The sequence below is a fragment of the Salmo salar genome, chromosome 18, assembly GCF_965601325.2.
Source record: "Salmo salar chromosome 18, fSalSal1, whole genome shotgun sequence".
In the NCBI taxonomy this organism is placed as follows: Eukaryota; Metazoa; Chordata; class Actinopteri; order Salmoniformes; family Salmonidae; genus Salmo; species Salmo salar.
Genome location: NC_138308.1, coordinates 14920402 through 14938456, shown reverse-complemented (window position 1 = coordinate 14938456; position 18055 = coordinate 14920402). Strand labels below are relative to the sequence as shown.

The 18055-nt window shown below is 40.9% G+C and overlaps 1 protein-coding gene across 4 annotated transcripts in view; it reads left to right on the top strand.

Moving 5' to 3' along the window:
* The window catches only part of usp54a (ubiquitin specific peptidase 54a), a 104827-nt gene that overhangs the window by 4151 nt on the left and 82621 nt on the right, over window positions 1–18055 (top strand). The gene's annotated exons all lie outside the window — the stretch shown is intronic.

Sequence of the window (18055 nt, the reverse complement as noted above, 5' to 3'; positions counted from 1 at the left end):
TAACCTAAACTTGTGTGCCTATGATGTCCTGTGGGTGCGGAAAATAGACACTTGGGGGATAATATGGCCTTGTCTAGGCTACTCTTCATTTCCCCTTAACAAGGCTCTGTCATCGGGAAAAGTGCATACAATTACATGCAGCTTTTCTGTCATCTCATCCATTTTCAAAACATACAGTATTTTGCCCAAGTGGCACGTTATTGAATTGACTGTGGGAGATGCTGCATGTGTGATGTGGGTGTGAAAATTCACCCCAGTAGCATATGGTTCCCCAGCACCCAAACTGATGTGTGAGTGTAGTACTTTTATAAATCAACCATTGGATTTTCTATATTATTTAGCACAGTCAGTGTTTTCTTACATAACATGATTGTAAATCTATTTTAAGCCCCCACCGTGCAAGTCTGCTTTGTTTTCTGCTGATGAAGAGAAAATGACAGGATTTTATCGTTTCGTCTATGATAGGTGGGAACATACAGTTGAAGTCGGAAGTTCACATACACCTGAGCCAAATACATTTAAACTCAGTTTTTCACAATTTCTGACATTTAATCCTAGTAAAAATGTCCTGTCTTAGGTCAGTTAGGATCACCACTTTATTTTTTAGAGTGTGAAATGTCAGAATAATAGTAGAGAGAATGATTTATTTCAGCTTTTATTTCTTTCATCACATTCCCAGTGGCTCAGAAGTTTACATACACACAATTAGTATTTGGTAGCATTGCCTTTAAATTGTTTAACTTGGGTCAAACGTGTCGGGTAGCCTTCCACAAGCTTCCCACAATAAGTTGGGTGAATTTTGGCCCATTCCTCCTGACAGAGTGTCACGTCCTGACCATAGTAAGATGTGATTTTCAGGGCATGACAGGGGGTGTTTTGTGTTTTTCTATGTTTTCTATGTTTTAGTTCTAGTTGTTCTATTTCTATGGTTTTTTTTGGGGTTGATCTCCAATTGGAGAGAGCTGGTCCTCGTTGCCTCTAATTGGAGATCATATTTAAGTAGGGGTTTTTTCACTTGTGTTTGTGGGCAGTTGCATTCTGTTTAGTCTCTGTACCTGACAGAACGGTAAGTCGATCGTTTCCATTTATTATTAGTGTTTTGAGTTAATAAATATCATCATGAGCACTCAACACGCTGCTTTTTGGTCCCCTCTATATGAAGTCCGTTACACAGAGCTGGTGTAACTGAGTCAGGTTTGTAGGCCTCCCCCACAACAAAAAGCACCCCCACAACATGATGCTGCCAGCCCCGTGCTTCACGATTGGGATGGTGTTCTTCAGCTTGCAAGCGTTCCCCTTTTTCCTCCAAACATAACGATGGTCATTATGGCCAAACAGTTCTATTTTTTTGTTTCATCAGACCAGAGGACATTTCTACAAAAAGTACGATCTTTGTCCCCATGTGCAGTTGCAAACCATAGTTTGGCTTTTTTTTATGGCGGTTTTGGGACAGTGGCTTCCTCCTTGCTGAGTGGCCTTTCAGGTTATGTCGATATAGGACTCATTTTACTGTGGATATAGATACTTTTGTACCTGTTTCCTCCAGCATCTTCACAAGGTCCTTTGCTGTTTTTCTGGGATTGATTTGCACCTTTCGCACCAAAATACGTTCATCTCTAGGAGACAGAACGCGTCTCCTTCCTGAGCGGTATGATGGCTGCGTGGTCCCATGGTGTTTATACTTGTGTACTATTGTTTGTACCGATGAACGTGGTACCTTCAGGGGTTTGGAAATTGCTCCCAAGGATGAACCAGACTTGTGGAGGTCTACAATTGTTTTCTGAGGTCTTGGCTGATTTCTTTTGATTTTCCCATGATGTCAAGCAAAGAGGCACAGAGTTTGAAGGTAGGCCTTGAAATACATTCGCAGGTACATCTCCAATTGACTCAAATGATGTCAATTAGCCTATCAGAAGCTTCTAAAGCCATGACATCATTTTATGGAATTTTCCAAGCTGTTTAAAGGCACAGTCAACTTAGTGTATGTAAACTTCTGACCCACTGGAATTGTGATACAGGGAATTATAAGTGAAATAATCTGTCTGTAAACAATTGTTGGAAAAATTACTTGTGTTATGCACAAAGTAGATGTCCTAACCGACTTGCCAAAACCATCGTTTTTCAACAAGTAATTTGTGGAGTGGTTGAAAAACAAGTTTTAATGACTCCAAACTAAGTGTATGTAAACTTCCGACTTCAACTGTATATAAACAGTCTGGAGAGGGATCTAAGGGTTATACTGTAGCTAGGCTAATTGGTTATGAATTGCTGATCTGTTACAACTCGAGATCTGCAGAAGTTAGAAAAACACAGAGAGGCTTAGGCTAGAGAGGGAGAGAGAGTTATTCTATTGTCCTTTCAAAATGTAAAATGCCAGACAGTTTTTTCCCTTCTTTTGCCCTAAGTGCTTTTCCCAAGTGAATGTGACTAAATCGTGCAGACATGCGTATCTTCTCAACACTCCTCGCATTGCATAAACTAGTAAACAATAACACAAGCTCTGTGAAGTATGGAGAGAGAGGGGGTGATTAGATTAGTGCATGCTTTGATATCTCTGACCAGCCCCCTCGGCCTCTTTCTCTCTTTCTTAGCCTCTTCTCTCTCTCTCTCTCTCTCTCTCTCTCTCTCTCTCTCTCTCTCTCTCTCTCTCTCATAGATTAGCTGTGCAAAGTAAATGTGAGTCCTGGCCTGCATGCTAAATTAGGCCATGGATTGTTATGTAAAATTTGGAGATGAATAACTTAACATACGGACAGAGTGTTCCCATGCATTCTTTTAGAGATAGGGTCTGTGGACTGTTTTGGTAGGCGGTATACCGTGCTTGAAAGTTGCAGGTGCAGCTTCCTGATGTTAGTCAGGAAGGGCCTGGATAAAGCCAGTGTGTTATTAGATGTCCTAGGATAAGGCCTACTTTTCGAAAAAGTGCTACTTTCTGAGGAGGAACAAAAACAGATTATTGCTTGAAAGAGCTCCCAAGAAAGTGACTTAGATCACTACTCAGACTTCATGGCTCCTGCGCTCTGGGTGTCTAGATTCAAGCCGTGATGCTTTCCCCTTCTATTAACCTGGGCTTCAGTGACCTCCATTATCAGCCTGGTCCATCCTGGCAGCCAGCGTCCTGTGCAAACTCAGATAAGCAGGAGAGACCACCCCATGTTGTGACGTGCTATCCCCACCTATTTATAATATAAACAAGCCTGGGAACAGTGGAGCAAAAGCGGCATCTCTGTAAATGTCAGAGGGTGATACAATAGGGGTCCTATGCAAAACAGTACTGCGTCTCTTATCGGAGATTAGAATATAGCCTACTCATCTCCTTTAGTATTGTATCTGTTATATTTCTCCCATTACAGTCCCACCAGTTGGTAAATTGCAATTCTTTGGTCTAACACATCTGAAATATGCGGCCTCCCTTTTCAATTTGTCAGAGAAGTGAGGATGGTTAAAAAACGGGGGTAAATTCAATCCCTTTCCCAGCAGGAGGCTAGCGAGACTGGGCTGTACATCTCTATAGGTACTGCTGCTCAGTCTACTGATAACCTGCTCCTACTGCGTCAGGCTCCCATTAGGCCCTCTGTGGCGGAGCGAACCAATGCCTGGCATGTCGTCCATGGACCCGGAGCCCAGTTCCCTCCCTCCATCCCTCCCCCTGCACTCTCTGCCCAGGCCTGCTTATTTTCACCCACAGCAGCGGCCGTATGTTTTCTATCAGCTGTAATCTTCAGTGCAGAAATGAAACACGGCTAAGCAGGATTGCCGAGAGGGGACGTGGCAGAAATTAGAGTTGTTGTTAAACAGGAGTTACGCAGACACATCGGGACAAGAGGCTGGTCTTTAGATGGTAATGGAGAGTGTAATACAGAGGTAGGCTCTAATGCATTGAATCTGTGTGTAAGCAGACTAGCTGAGGCAGTCTAGACTGGCCATTATGTAATTAGCCAGTCTCACCCTCCTCATCTATTACCGTTTTACTTTCGCATCAAACTCTTTTTGATCTGTTGTCGTGGAGTCAATCCGTTTTCATTATTCAAGTATCTCAATTATTAAGAGGTCAGTCCACCTGAGCATAGGAGTCTGACATCATTGTTAAATGGATTCAGAAGAAGCTGGTTCTGCCTTGTCACAGCTGTTTTGTGTATGTGGAGGGAAGGAAAGAAAGAAGGGGTGCATTTAATGTTCAATGATGCGTAGGGAATGGTGGAGGGACACCTTCAGGCACTCAGGCTTGTGTCTCAGGCGTTGGTCTGTTTCCAGTTCACCTAATAATGCCTTCACAGGCTACACCACAGCTCCAGACGGATCTTATCAGTGGGCCATTGGCCGTTCTTACTAATACAGTTGAAGTCGGAAGTTTACGTACACTTATGTTGGAGTCATTAAAACTTGTTTTTCAACCACTCCACAAATTTCTTGTTAACAAACTATAGTTTTGGCAAGTCGGTTAGGACATCAACTTTATGCATAACACAAGTAATTTTTCCAACAATTGTTTACAGACAGATTATTTCACTTATAATTCACTGTATCACAATTCCAGTGGGTCAGAAGTTTACATACATTAAGTTGACTGTGCCTTTAAACAGCTTGGAAAATTCCAGAAAATGATGTCATGGCTTTAGAAGCTTCTGATAGGCTAATTGACATAATTTGAGTCAATTGAAGGTGTACCTGTGGATGTATTTCAAGGCCTACCTTCAAACTCTGTGCCTCTTTGCTTGACATCATGGGAAAATCAAAAGAAATCAGCCAAGACCTCATAAAAAAATTGTAGACCTCCACAAGTCTGGTTCATTCTTGGGAGCAATTTCCAAACGCCTGAAGGTACCACGTTCATCTGTACAAACAATAGTACACAAATATAAACACCATGGGACCACGCAGCCGTCATACCACTCAGGAAGGAGACGCGTTCTGTCTCCTAGAGATGAACGTACTTTGGTGGCCGAAAAGTGCAAATCAATCCCAGAACAACAGCAAAGGACCTTGTGAAGATGCTGGAGGAAACAGGTACAAAAGTATCTATAACCACAGTAAAACGAGTCCTATATCAACATAACCTGAAAGGCCGCTCAGCAAGGAAGAAGCCACTGCTCCAAAACCGCCATTAAAAAGCCAGACTATGGTTTGGAACTGCACATGGGGACAAAGATCGTACTTTTTTTAGAAATGTCCTCTGGTCTGATGAAACAAAAATAGAACTGTTTGGCCATAATGACCATCGTTATGTTTGGAGGAAAAAGGGGGAGGCTTGCAAGCCGAAGAACACCATCCCAACCGTGAAGCACGGGGCTGGCAGCATCATGTTGTTGGGGTGCTTTTCTGCAGGAGGGACTGGTGCCCTTCACAAAATAGATGGCATCATGAGGATGGAAAATGATGTGGATATATTGAAGCAACATCTCAAGACATCAGTCAGGAAGTTAAAGCTTGGTCGCAAATGGGTCTTCCAAATGGACAATGACCCAAAGCATACTTCCAAAGTTGTGGCAAAATGGCTTAAGGACAACAAAGGCAAGGTATTCGAGTGGCCATCACAAAACTCTGACCTCAATCCTATAGAAAATGTGTGGGCAGAACTAAAAAAGCGTGTGCGAGCAAGGAGGCCTACAAACCTGACTCAGTTACACCAGCTCTGTCAGGAAGAATGGACCAAAATTCACCCAACTTATTGTGGGAAGCTTGTGGAAGGTTACCCGAAACATTTGACCCAAGTTAAACAATTTAAAGGCAATGCTACCAAATACTAATTGAGTGTATGTAAACTTCTGAGCCACTGGGAATGTGATGAAAGAAATAAAAGCTGAAATAAATCTTTCTCTCTACTATTATTCTGACATTTCACATTCTTAAATAAAGTGGTGATCCTAACTAACCTAAGACAGAGAATTTTTACTAGGATTAAATGTCAGGAATTGTGAAAAACTGTGTTTAATGTATTTGGCTAAAGTGTATGTAAACTTCCGACTTCAACTGTATCGACAAATGTTCATGGAGACAAAATTACCCCTAGAGTCAGTAATAGTGCCCCCAACAATCAACCAGATTGCATTATGTCCCCCGGGATAATGACCACATAATTTACGCATAGCCTTATTTAACACATGCCAGAAGTGTGAGTGCGTGGAATATGGGTGGTTTATGGCTGCAGTTAGTCAGGCTGGCTCGCATCACTGTTTAATGGGATGCTCTCTTCATTGTTTTGATTGGACCTACAGTTCTCCTTAAGAGGAGATGACTTAAGGTTAACCACACTGCTATTAAACATGTACAAATGTCAGCTGTCCCTGCTGTTCTCTCAGCGCTAGAACAGGCAGAATGAATGTCGGCTGCAGCACAACAAATAACAGGCTGAGACTCTTACAAAATGACAGTACAGTCTGAACCGCAATATTTTCTGTCATTGAATCGTGCATTAATTCATTGAAGCTGACATAACACATTGTATCTGACATGAAGGATGATTATTATGGTTAGAAGATAAAAAAAAATTGAAGTGTCACTCCACAATGGTACAATAATTAACAACACAAAATACATATATTTTTAAACCACATTGTGGACCACTCAGATAGTGTGAAGTTTGGGAGGAGGACTATGTCCGCTATGTTAACAACAACAACACAATAGAAGTTGTGAGGGTCAGGCGACATCTTGTTCCAAAGTTCTTTAAAACTTCATGACACATCTGTCCCATGTTCTCTCTCTTTCCATCTTTCTCAAAGCTTTCAGGCAGTATTGGTGAAACGTTGCGCTCTACCATAGGTTATAGAAAGGCTCACAAGGACTTGCCAAGTTGGGTAGCCTAACCCTGCAGATTTGCTCATTTTAATACAGGGGATTTTCGTGTGAAAGAACCCATGAGCACCAACGTAAAGCGCAAAGGAGCATATCAAATTGTGTGTCAAATGAAAGTATATATTTATTTTTGAGAAATGAAGGCATATATTTTTCAACCATTTTCTATTCTTAATGTTAGGAATAAGCAAATACTTTGATTTCTGGTTAAACAGTTGGAAAGGGGTGACATCACCAGGTGGTAAATTAGTTTATAGACCAGTAAGAAAGAGAGTTCCAAACCTCTGCCAATAACAGGTAGTTTTCAGTTCTCCCCTCCCCACCCAGACAGTCCTAGCAAAATTCTTCTGGGGAAATTGCTCTTTGCTAAGAAACTATGTTTGGTTCAGTTTTTTTAAACTATTTTTATTGAAAACAATCACAGTAATGTACTTAATTGTCAACCAGAAACTATTTGATATTGAGCTGAAAAAAGTTGCATTGGACATTTAAGATATTTTCAAATTTCTCTCCCTCATGAGGAGAGGATAATAGAAGTTTGTAGAAGGGTCGTTCCATGTAATTTCAGCAACTCACCATCTCAGCTTGTTCTGAAATCATTTATTTAGTTTGAAACAGATAAGATTAGCATTCATGCAACATTATTTTGTTAACACATAGTTTGATATATGACAAATTCACCTAATTGATTGCACCCAAATTGGCCATTTTAATTTATAGGATTCATATAATATTCAATAAATACAGTGAGGGAAAAAAGGATTTGATCACCTGCTGATTTTGTACATTTGCCCACTGACAACGAAATGATCAGTCTATAATTTTAGTGGTAGGTTTATTTGAACAGTGAGAGACAGAATAACAACAAAAAAATCCAGAAAAACGCATGTCAAAAATGTTATAAATTGATTTGCATTTTAATGAGGGAAATAAGTATTTGACCCCTCTGCAAAACATGACTTAGTACTTGGTGGCAAAACCCTTGTTGGCAATCAGAGAGGTCAGACGTTTCTTGTATTTGGCCACCATGTTTGCACACATCTCAGGAGGGATTTTGTCCCACTCCTCTTTGCAGATCTTCTCCAAGTCATTAAGGTTTTGAGGCTGACGTTTGGCAACTCGAACCTTCAGCTCCCTCCACAGATTTTCTATGGGATTAAGGTCTGGAGACTGGCTATGCCACTCCAGGACCTTAATGTGCTTCTTCTTGAGCCACTCCTTTGTTGCCTTGGCCGTGTGTTTTGGGTCATTGTCATACTGGAATACCCATCCACGACCCATTTTCAATGCCCTGGCTGAGTGAAGGAGGTTCTCACCGAAGATTTGACGGTACATGGCCCCGTCCATCGTCCCTTTGATGCGGTGAAGTTGTCCTGTCCCCTTAGCAAAAACCCCCAAAGCATGTTTCCACCTCCATGTTTGACGGTGGGGATGGTGTTCTTGGGGTCATAGGCAGCATTCCTCCTCCTCCAAACACGGCGAGTTGAGTTGATGCCAAAGTGCTCCATTTTGGTCTCATCTGACCACAACACTTTCACCCAATTGTCCTCTGAATCATTCAGATGTTCATTGGCAAACTTCAGATGGGCATGTATATGTGCTTTCTTGAGCAGGGGGACCTAGCGGATGCTGCAGGATTTCAGTCCTTCACGGCGTAGTGTGTTACCAATTGTTTTCTTGGTGACTATGGTCCCAGCTGCCTTGAGATCATTGACAAGATCCTCCCATGTAGTTCTGGGCTGATTCCTCACGGTTCTCATGATCATTGCAACTCCACGAGGTGAGATCTTGCATGGAGCCCCAGGCCGAGGGAGATTGACAGTTCTTTTGTGTTTCTTCCATTTACGAATAATCGCACCAACTGTTGTCACCTTCTCACCAAGCTGCTTGGCGATGGTCTTGTAGCCCATTCCAGCCTTGTGTAGGTCTACAATCTTGTTCCTGACATCCTTGGAGAGCTCTTTGGTCTTGGCCATGGTGGAGAGTTTGGAATCTGATTGATTGATTGCTTCTGTGGACAGGTGTTTTTTATACAGGTAACAAATTGAGATTAGGAGCACTCCCTTTAAGAGTGTGCTCCTAATCTCAGTTTGTTACCTGTATAAAAGACACCTGGGAGCCAGAAATCTTTCTGATTGAGAGGGGGTCAAATACTTATTTCCCTCATTAAAATGCAATTAAATTTATAACATTTTTGACATGCGTTTTTCTGGATTTTTTTGTTGTTATTCTGTCTCTCACTGTTCAAATAAACCTACCATTAAAATTATAGACTGATCCTTTCTTTGTCAGTGGGCAAATGTACAAAATCAGCAGGGGATCAAATACTTTTTTCCCTCACTGTATAGTACCTGACATCCGATTTAGACCAAACTTGTTTCTAACAATGAATAAGACATTTGGAATCCCCAGAAATAGTCAAAAGCCACCCACGGACCCCCCACAACCCACTCCAATCCCACTCCATCAACAAGTATACAGTATCAGGTCTCTATACAAGTAGAATGGAGCTGGGGTTCGGAGTATTGTTTCTTCATCCTATGTAACGGCAGGTAGCCTAGTTGCGGCAGGTAGCCTAGTGGTTAGAGTGTTGGGCCCAACGAGGCAGTTAACCAACTGAACAAGGCAGTTGACCCACTGTTCCCCGGTAGGCTGTCATTGTAAATAAGAATTTGTTCTTAACTGACTTGCCCAGTTAAATAAAGGTTAAATAAAAAATAAAATAAACGAATTGTCAGTGAATTTGGTGGTTTTTTTCCCCCTGTTCAGAGAAATTTGTCATTGAAGTTGTTAGGTTTATGTCTCATCCTACATCCTAATATTACCAGGTTCTGACCACTAGACGGTGCTGTTCCTGCTGTTAGGTAAAAAAGACCCCCCTCTCAATGTTAAAGGGATAGTTCACCCAAATTACAAAATTCTTACCATGTAAGCAGTTTATGGATAAGGTATGACAGCATTTTGTCTACCTGGCCACTGTTTCAAATGCTAACTTTTTGCATTTGTGGCACAAATCCAATGGAAGTCAATGGTACCTATATTAGCATTTTCGCGCTTTATATACAAATCCTCTTTAAGTAACATCATTGAGTTACTCAATTCTTATTTTTAAAAACAGCACCATCTAGTGGTCACAACATGGTAATATCAGGATGTAGGATGGGACATAAAGTTATCAACTTCAATTACAAATTTCTCTGAACAGGGGAAAAAAAAACATAACCACATTCACTGAGAATACATTATATAGGAAGAAGAAACAATACTAAGAGCCGCGGCTCCATACTACATGTCAGACATAGAGAACTGATACTATATAGTCGTTGTTGGGGTGGGATTGGCGTGGGCGGTCCACTTTCTTGTGCTTTTTGAGGTGGAACGACCAAGAAGTAACAAGTAAAGATTGAGCTATCAATTAGTTGTAGTGTTTTTACAGATAATATTTCTTTAATGAATTATTAAGTGATTAAAATGCATCATTCTGTTACCAAATCGGTAACAGAATGACATAAAAAATCTGTAACAGAATGTCTGCAATTGAAATAGCTACAATGGGAAGACATACAGTGCATTCGGAAAGTATTCTGAATCCTTGACTTTTCCCACATCTTGTTATGTTACAGCCTTATTCTAAAATTGATTCAATTATAGTTTTTTTTTCATCATCAATCTACACACAATATGTCACGTCCTGACCAGTAAAAAGGGTTGTTGTTGTTATTGTAGTTTGGCCAGGGCGTGACAGGGGGTGTTTGTTTAGTGTGTTTCGGGGTTTTTGGTTTATGTTTTCTATTTCTATGTGGTTTTTCTAGTTTTTCTATGTCTACGTTAGTTTTGTCAATGACCTCCAATCAGAGTCAGCTGTTTGTTGTTATCTCTGATTGGAGGCCATATTTAGTTGTGTGTGTTTTCACTTGTGTTTGTCATGTGCGTTTTACTGACGATTGGCTTCCGTCTGGCCACTCTACCATAAAGGCCTGATTGGTGGAGTGCTGCGGAGATGGTTGTCCTTCTGGAAGGTTTCCCCATCTCCACAGAGGAACTCTGGAGCTCTGTCAGAGTGACCATCGGGTTCTTGGTCACCTCCATGACCAAGGCCATTCTCCCCCGATTGCTCAGTTTGGCCGGGTGGCCAGCTCTAGGAAGAGTCTTGGTGGTTCCAAAATTCTTCCATTTAAGAATGATAGAGGCCACTGTGTTCTTTGGGGGCCTTCAATGCTGCAGACATTTTTTGGTACCCTTCCCCAGATCTGTGCCTCAACACAATCCTGTCTCGGAGCTCTACGGACAATTCCTTCGACCTCATGGCTTGGTTTTTGCTCTGACTTACACTGTCAACTGTGGGACCTTATATAGACAGGTGTGTGCCTTTCCAAATAATGTACAATCAATTGAATTTACCACAGGTGGACACCAATCAAGTTGTAGAAACATCTCAATGATGATCAATGGAAACAGGATGCACCTGAGGTCAATTTCGAGTCTCATAGGAAAGGGTCTGAATACTTATGTAAATAAGGTATTTCAGTTATTTTTTAAAGAATTTTGCTAATATTTCTAAAAACCTGTTTTTGTTGTGTCTTTATGGGGTATTATGTGTAGATTGAGTAGGATTTTTTTAAATTCAATTTTAGACTAAGTCTGTAACGTAACATAATGTGGAAAAAGTCAAGTGGTCTCAATACTTTCCGAATGCAATGTAGTAACAAACCACAGTTGGGTCACCTGCTACTGTCCTCCCTTCCACTGGCCTACTGTTATGCTCAGCTCGTATGTTTTCTTTCTCTTTCTGTCATCTGGTGGTCAAAGCAAGAGTTTGAAAACAGTCTGGATAACCTCTCCCTCCCTCTCTCTCCCTCTCTCCAGTTAATGTCACATCTCCCCTGGCTCTTACTGACACCTATCCATGAGTCCCCTTTCTTTTCATTTACTGTAACCAGCATCTTCACTCACTGAGCACCGACCAACACCGGACGTTGAAAAGTAGTTGAAATGTGATCAGCCTGCCTTTGCCTTGATTTCAACATCCAGACTGTCCTTGATTTGGCTCAAACATAGATGTCCATGATTGGTTCTGATCTGTCCGGACCAAGTCTGTAACAATCATTGACGTCTATGTTTCACAAGTTTAGACCGTACAGTACAGCAGAGCACATTAAAGTGGAGTTCAATACAGTAAAGTAAAGAAGAGTGCAATATCTGTACTGTAGTAGAGTAGCATAGAACTGTACAGTACAGTAGAGCACACTGTCCATAATGTACTGTACTCTGCTGTACTGAGTTATACTCTACTTTACTGTACTCCACTGTACTCTACTGTGCTGCCAAAAGTTATGAAACATAGACGTCTATGATTGGTTCATATTTGGTCCGGTCTGGACAAACCAAATGTGTTCTTGTTTGGGGGCGGAGATCATTAGAATAATAGCCAGTGTGTAGAATAATACCCAAATATGCAAAGGAGGATATTTTATATTTCTACCTAGGGTTGCAAAGTTCCGTTAACTTTCCAAAAATTCCCAGGTTTTCCAGAAGTCCCGGTTGGAATATTCCCAAAATCAGGAAGGAATAAGATGGAAATCCATGAACCTACAACCAGGATTTCTGGAAAACCTGAACATTTTGGGAAAGTTATCAGGATTTTGCAACCCTATTCTACCTTTTTGTACCTATTCATGATAGATCTAACTCAAGGTATCATATCATAGTTGACACCCCCTTCTTTCTGTTGAAATCTTTGAATCTGTAAAGACCGACGCTGGAGATGAGAAGCAGGTACGGGGAGTGGACATTTTATACGGAACAGACAAACAGAACAACAAAACAGGAACAGCGTCGGCACACGGGTAAACAAGGACATATGGCAATTAATGCTGCAGCAGGGAATAGAGCGGGAAACCAGACAGATATAGGGGAGGTAATGACAGGGGTGATTGAGTCCAGGTGAGTCCAATAAGTGCTGATGCGCGTGAAAGGGGAAAGGCAGGTGTGCGTACTGATGGTGGCAGGAGTGCATAATGCTGGGGAGAGGGAGAGCGGGAGCAGGCGTGACAGAATCTTAATTCGGAAGTAGATATTTAACAGAGTTTTAGGAAAACCTGGTCACATAAAAAAACGGAGAGAAATGTATCGTCATTTTGTTATCAAACTTTGCATCTGCAATGTTGTTCAAGTAAATGTTTTATAAAAAAATTCAGTTGAAATTATTAAAAGTAGTTTCTTGTCCATAGATTGTTATGGTTTGTTTCACTTTGCAATCGATAGTTTTTGTTTGGTATACATTTTTAAGTAAAAAAGTGATTATCAGCATCATTCTATTATCATGGAATTGCCTTACATCCAACACCCCCTTCTTCCCTCCCACTGTGGTTTTTGGTTTACCGTAAGAGATAAAAATTATTTCATAATAAGATGGGGGGGGGGGGGTGTTGGTAGAATCATTGCAGAATAAGTTACTTACTGTAAGTGCTCCTAAGCTAAGTCTTTACCTAAGGCCAGACAAAATTGATTCACAGTTTAATGGATTTTCCTAACAGAAAAGTGAGGCGAGCGAGCAAAAAAAAATAAAAAATACATTAGGAGGATAAGGACATGAACAATAGGAGAAATATTCAATTTCAGACTGATTTTCAGTTTATTATTATGAATACACAAATTAACATTAATGAACATTATTCACATAGAATATTGCATTCTATTATACATCCTATCATATTAATAAAACACGTTTTTAAAAAGTAATGTATTATCAGTTCAATTATCTACTTAATTGTATAGCCTAAGAATGATTGACAATAAATAATTGTATAGCCTAAGAATGATTGACAATAAATAATTGTATAGCCTAAGAATGATTGACAATTGACAAATTAAAATGTTGATGCATAATAATGAGTTCATTACCTGAATGCATCTCTAACAAAATATTCATACAAATATGATTATGCCTCTCATAGACTAGGCCTTGTAGAAAGAGGGTCAATCAAGCTAGGTCTGCCAAATGAATGTAGCATTGGGAAAAATACATAAATCCAGCCATAGAGTATAACCTATCATCATCAAAATAAATAAAAAATGTTTACAACATGTACAATTAGAAGCATCGATCTATATAGATCAAGCGTGACTAAATTCGAGCCCAGTAACCTTTCTCACCGCATCCTCCTTCGATTGTCTTGCCTGGCTGCCACGAACAGCCCCTACCTGCTGATCTGCACGAAGTGTGTGCGTGCCACTGGCTATGTACTTTGCTGGACATTTTTGCTGTTCTTGGCGGCGCATCAGCTCTTCAAAGGCATCCCGTCGTAGTGTTATCGGTTGGCCTACTACTACTGGTAGTACCGGTAAAATGTAAGTTATGAATCGCAAATCACCGTACAGCTGACACACTTCGATTTCATCAATCATTTTGACTTCAATTTGGTTGTCCAAAATACTATCAGCTTGCACTGTGTCTTTGCTGATGAAAGCCCTGATCTCTGGTCAGTCAGTTGGTTAAATCACATTGTTGTTTCGTCTATTAATCGCTTCTATTAGATCAGAAAATTATGCAATAACCATCAATTTAACCAACTGTTTGTTTATAATGAGCGACGTCCCACGTTTAACCTGGCTTCAGCCATGACGGCATGAGAGAGAAATGAAACATCTGCACGTCGCCTGCAGGTGCGAGCGTGTGTTTCACTGTCCAATCTGAGGCTCGAACATGAACTGACCGTGTGATCTGAGGCAGTTCGGTCTCTTGGGCATAAATTTGGGAAAGACTCAAGGGAGAGCGAACAGTGAATTATAAACGAAGAGCTGAATGTATTTCCCAAAAAATAACACATCTGATTATATTTTATTTCTTTTTCGGGGTGTGGAGAAAAGTGAGGCGGGGCATCCGTTAAACAGTAATTCAACTTTGGCCAGCCTAACCAATTTTGATTGGATAGAAAAGTTTGCCAGAAACCACCATCAGGAAGTCCACACCCAACACCACCAGTGACGAGTCATCCAACCCCAGCCCGGGCCGACGGCCATAATCAGAGCATGTTGGGTTGAAATCAGTGGTATTAGCCTCTATTTGAACTTTAACCAGTCTTACATAGAATATGTTCACATGTCCTTTTTAGACAACAATGAATTGGGATTTCTCTTTTCTTATCTCCTCTGTGCTTATGATGTTGAAGCCGGTGTCTGGTAGTAAAGATAGAGGCTTCATGTAGTTTTGAGGAGCGTCAGGGTCGGTTTGCTCATTTGTTGACCAGTGGATCACTCCCTCCCTTTGGCACCAGTGTATGCCAGGGAGGCATATGGTGAGTGAAAGCTGAGACGAGTTCCGGGTTCCAGCCCACCAGAGTACGTCGGTGGGATCTGATAGAGAGAGAGAGGCTATTCTGAGCACTAAGTGTTGCATCAGAAAACATTTTACAGTAGAATTACTTATAATAATGCTCAGTAGATTAGAATATGTCCTAGCTAGCTGGGATCCCTTAGAGACTCCAGCAATTGTGACTAAATGGATGCATGAGCATTGGTGAATGGTGAATGACTGTCCACAACGTGTGTGGAGGTTGACACCTGAGGAAACTGACAGCATCTGTTTACAGCCAGCTAGTCTCATTGTCCTGATGCACCCTTTGTCCCCTAACCCTCCTGATCTTTGCTCCCTATGTATGTAACAGTGACAGATCCTATTCTTAGTCTGTAGTGACATTATGGGTCAGGTCCTCTCCCAATTGGTGGGAAGAGAGGAATCTATATTGTACTCTTTTGTTGATGCGCAGCAGTTTAATTTGTCTTAAGGCCTTGAAAGGAAACAAGTGGTGCATTATCTCAATTTTGAAATGTGTCCCACACTATAAAACGTTATTCAGAAAGAGAGAACGGGCTAAATACTGTAGGGGACGTAAGATAGTTTGAGGTAGCCTGCTGTTTGGTGTTGGAAATAATTCGATGGTAGTAGTGGAGCTGTGTTGATTTCACTTCCCCCGTTGGCGACACGCTGAGATGAATCGAATCTCAACGAAAACCACACATAATCCTTAATTGTCCACATTTGCATATTTCAATAATTGATTGTGTTCATCTTGTGTAAGGGAGATTTAGGGAGCTAAAGTTTGGAATTGCCTAGTAGGGTTTTATGATAATGCGATGATAGTTTATTGTGCTTGAGGACCTGCTCTGGCTTATTACACTGTTGGCAGAGAGCAGATTGGTGCTGTACTGGGAATAAACAGCGGAGCACACTGAGATTGTGTTTTCCCCCTGGATAGACTGTGACTCATTGGGATTAGTTGGGCAGCAGCACTATAGGTGTGCCTGTGAAAACTCCTGAAGGGGAAACAACAACAGTAGCCAAAAATCCCAAATAAGACTAACTTCAGCAGCATGAGCAGAGTGATAAAAGTCTTGGCAGAATATAACATTTGGCACTCTAGTCTTTTATGCCACTGTCTTTTTGTGCTAATGGTTCCACTGCGTCTTATGGTTATCTTTCCAAAGATCCTATTTCTTCCCCAAGACTCTCTATCGCTTCCTTTGCATTGCTTGTGTTTTCTTCTATTTCGTTTTGTGAAGCTCTCCGATTGGCTGCTTTTATCAAGCTTTTAGTAGGCCTGATTGGCTGCTTTTAGTAGGCCTACCTCATTTCCATTTCCCTCCGCATTGCTATTATGGGTGAGCATGGAAACCAGGCTATTTCTGATGACAATAACACTGGCCTACAACTCACTAGGCTAAATATTGAAGCAAACAGTCTATAATTGAATCGGTAGGCCTACTTCTGTATTCATTCTTCCATTATTTAGAGTCTCTGTAGTGTTATTACACTGTTTTTACAATATGTGCTTCAGTGACTGATGTAGCCTAACTTTACCTTACCATTACCTGGTCTCAGGATGTCCCTCTGTTTTACGCTCCAGGATTAGAGGATGAAACAGATGAATCATTTTATGATAATTATCATCACCGTCCACTGCTCTGAAACCGTTTGGCCGTTGACAGATAACTGACAAGCCACTTTAGGCTAATGAAAGGATGGTGCGGTGCTGAAAAGGGCTTAGCTTTCGAATGAATCCCACGTTCACATGACAAATCAGTCATGACATTGGTCTTTATAGCAGCTATGATACAATTTGGGATGTATGGTAACAATTTACCCATCACAGGAATTTCTGAAACTTTTTATGATCCGTGTGACAGTGTTGGTGACTAGATCAAGTGGAATTTTGTTTGAAACTCATTGATGTCTAGCCTGCAGCAAATGTCTGATCTCCCTTCTGCTAATGGGAAATCATATTGCTATTTGTAGTATTTGAGTGACCGTATCAAATCAAATCAAATTTTATTGGTCACATAGACATGGTTAGCAGATGTTAATGCGAGTGTAGCGAAATGCTTGTGCTTCTAGTTCCGACCGTGCAGTAATATCTAACAAGTAATCTAACAATTTCACAACAACTACCTTATACACACAAGCGTAAAGGAATGAATAAAAATATGTACATATAAATATATGGATGAGCGATGGCCCTGCGGCATAGGCAAGATGCAGTAGATGGTATAGAGTACATTATATACATATGAGATGAGTAATGTAGGGTATGTAAACATTATATAAAGTGGCATTGTTTAAAGTGACTAGTGATACATTTATTACATCCAATGTTTTATTATTAAAGTGGCTAGAGATTTGAGTCAGCGTGTTGGCAGCAGCCACTCGATGTTAATGATGGCTGTTTAACAGTCTGATGGCCTTGAGATAGAAGCTGTTTTTCAGTCTGTCGGTCCCAGCTTTGATGCACCTGTACTGACCTCGCCTTCTGGATGATAGCGGGGTGAACAGGCAGTGGCTCGGGTGGTTGTTGTCCTTGATTATCTTTTTGACCTTCCTGTGACATCGGGTGCTGTAGGTGGCCTGGATGGCAGGTAGTTTGCCCCCGGTGATGCGTTGTGCAGACCTCACTATGTGCCTCAACATTGAGTGTTAAAGTTACTTATTGCTACTCAATCCATCCAATCAACAAGTAAGCTTTGAAATATTGATATTTATTAACCACCCGCAGACCAACTAATAGCAGAGACACATCATCAATAACTGTTTTGCTTGCCTATTGCCTTGCCATATATTTGAAGCTCTGATTCAATGACGCACAATATGTGAGATTCATAAATAGTGAAGTGATTTAGAGTGAGGAGCAAATAGCAAACAGCAATATCACACATGTATTCAATTATTATACAGTGTTTATGTCTTGCAGTCTGTGTCACTGACCAT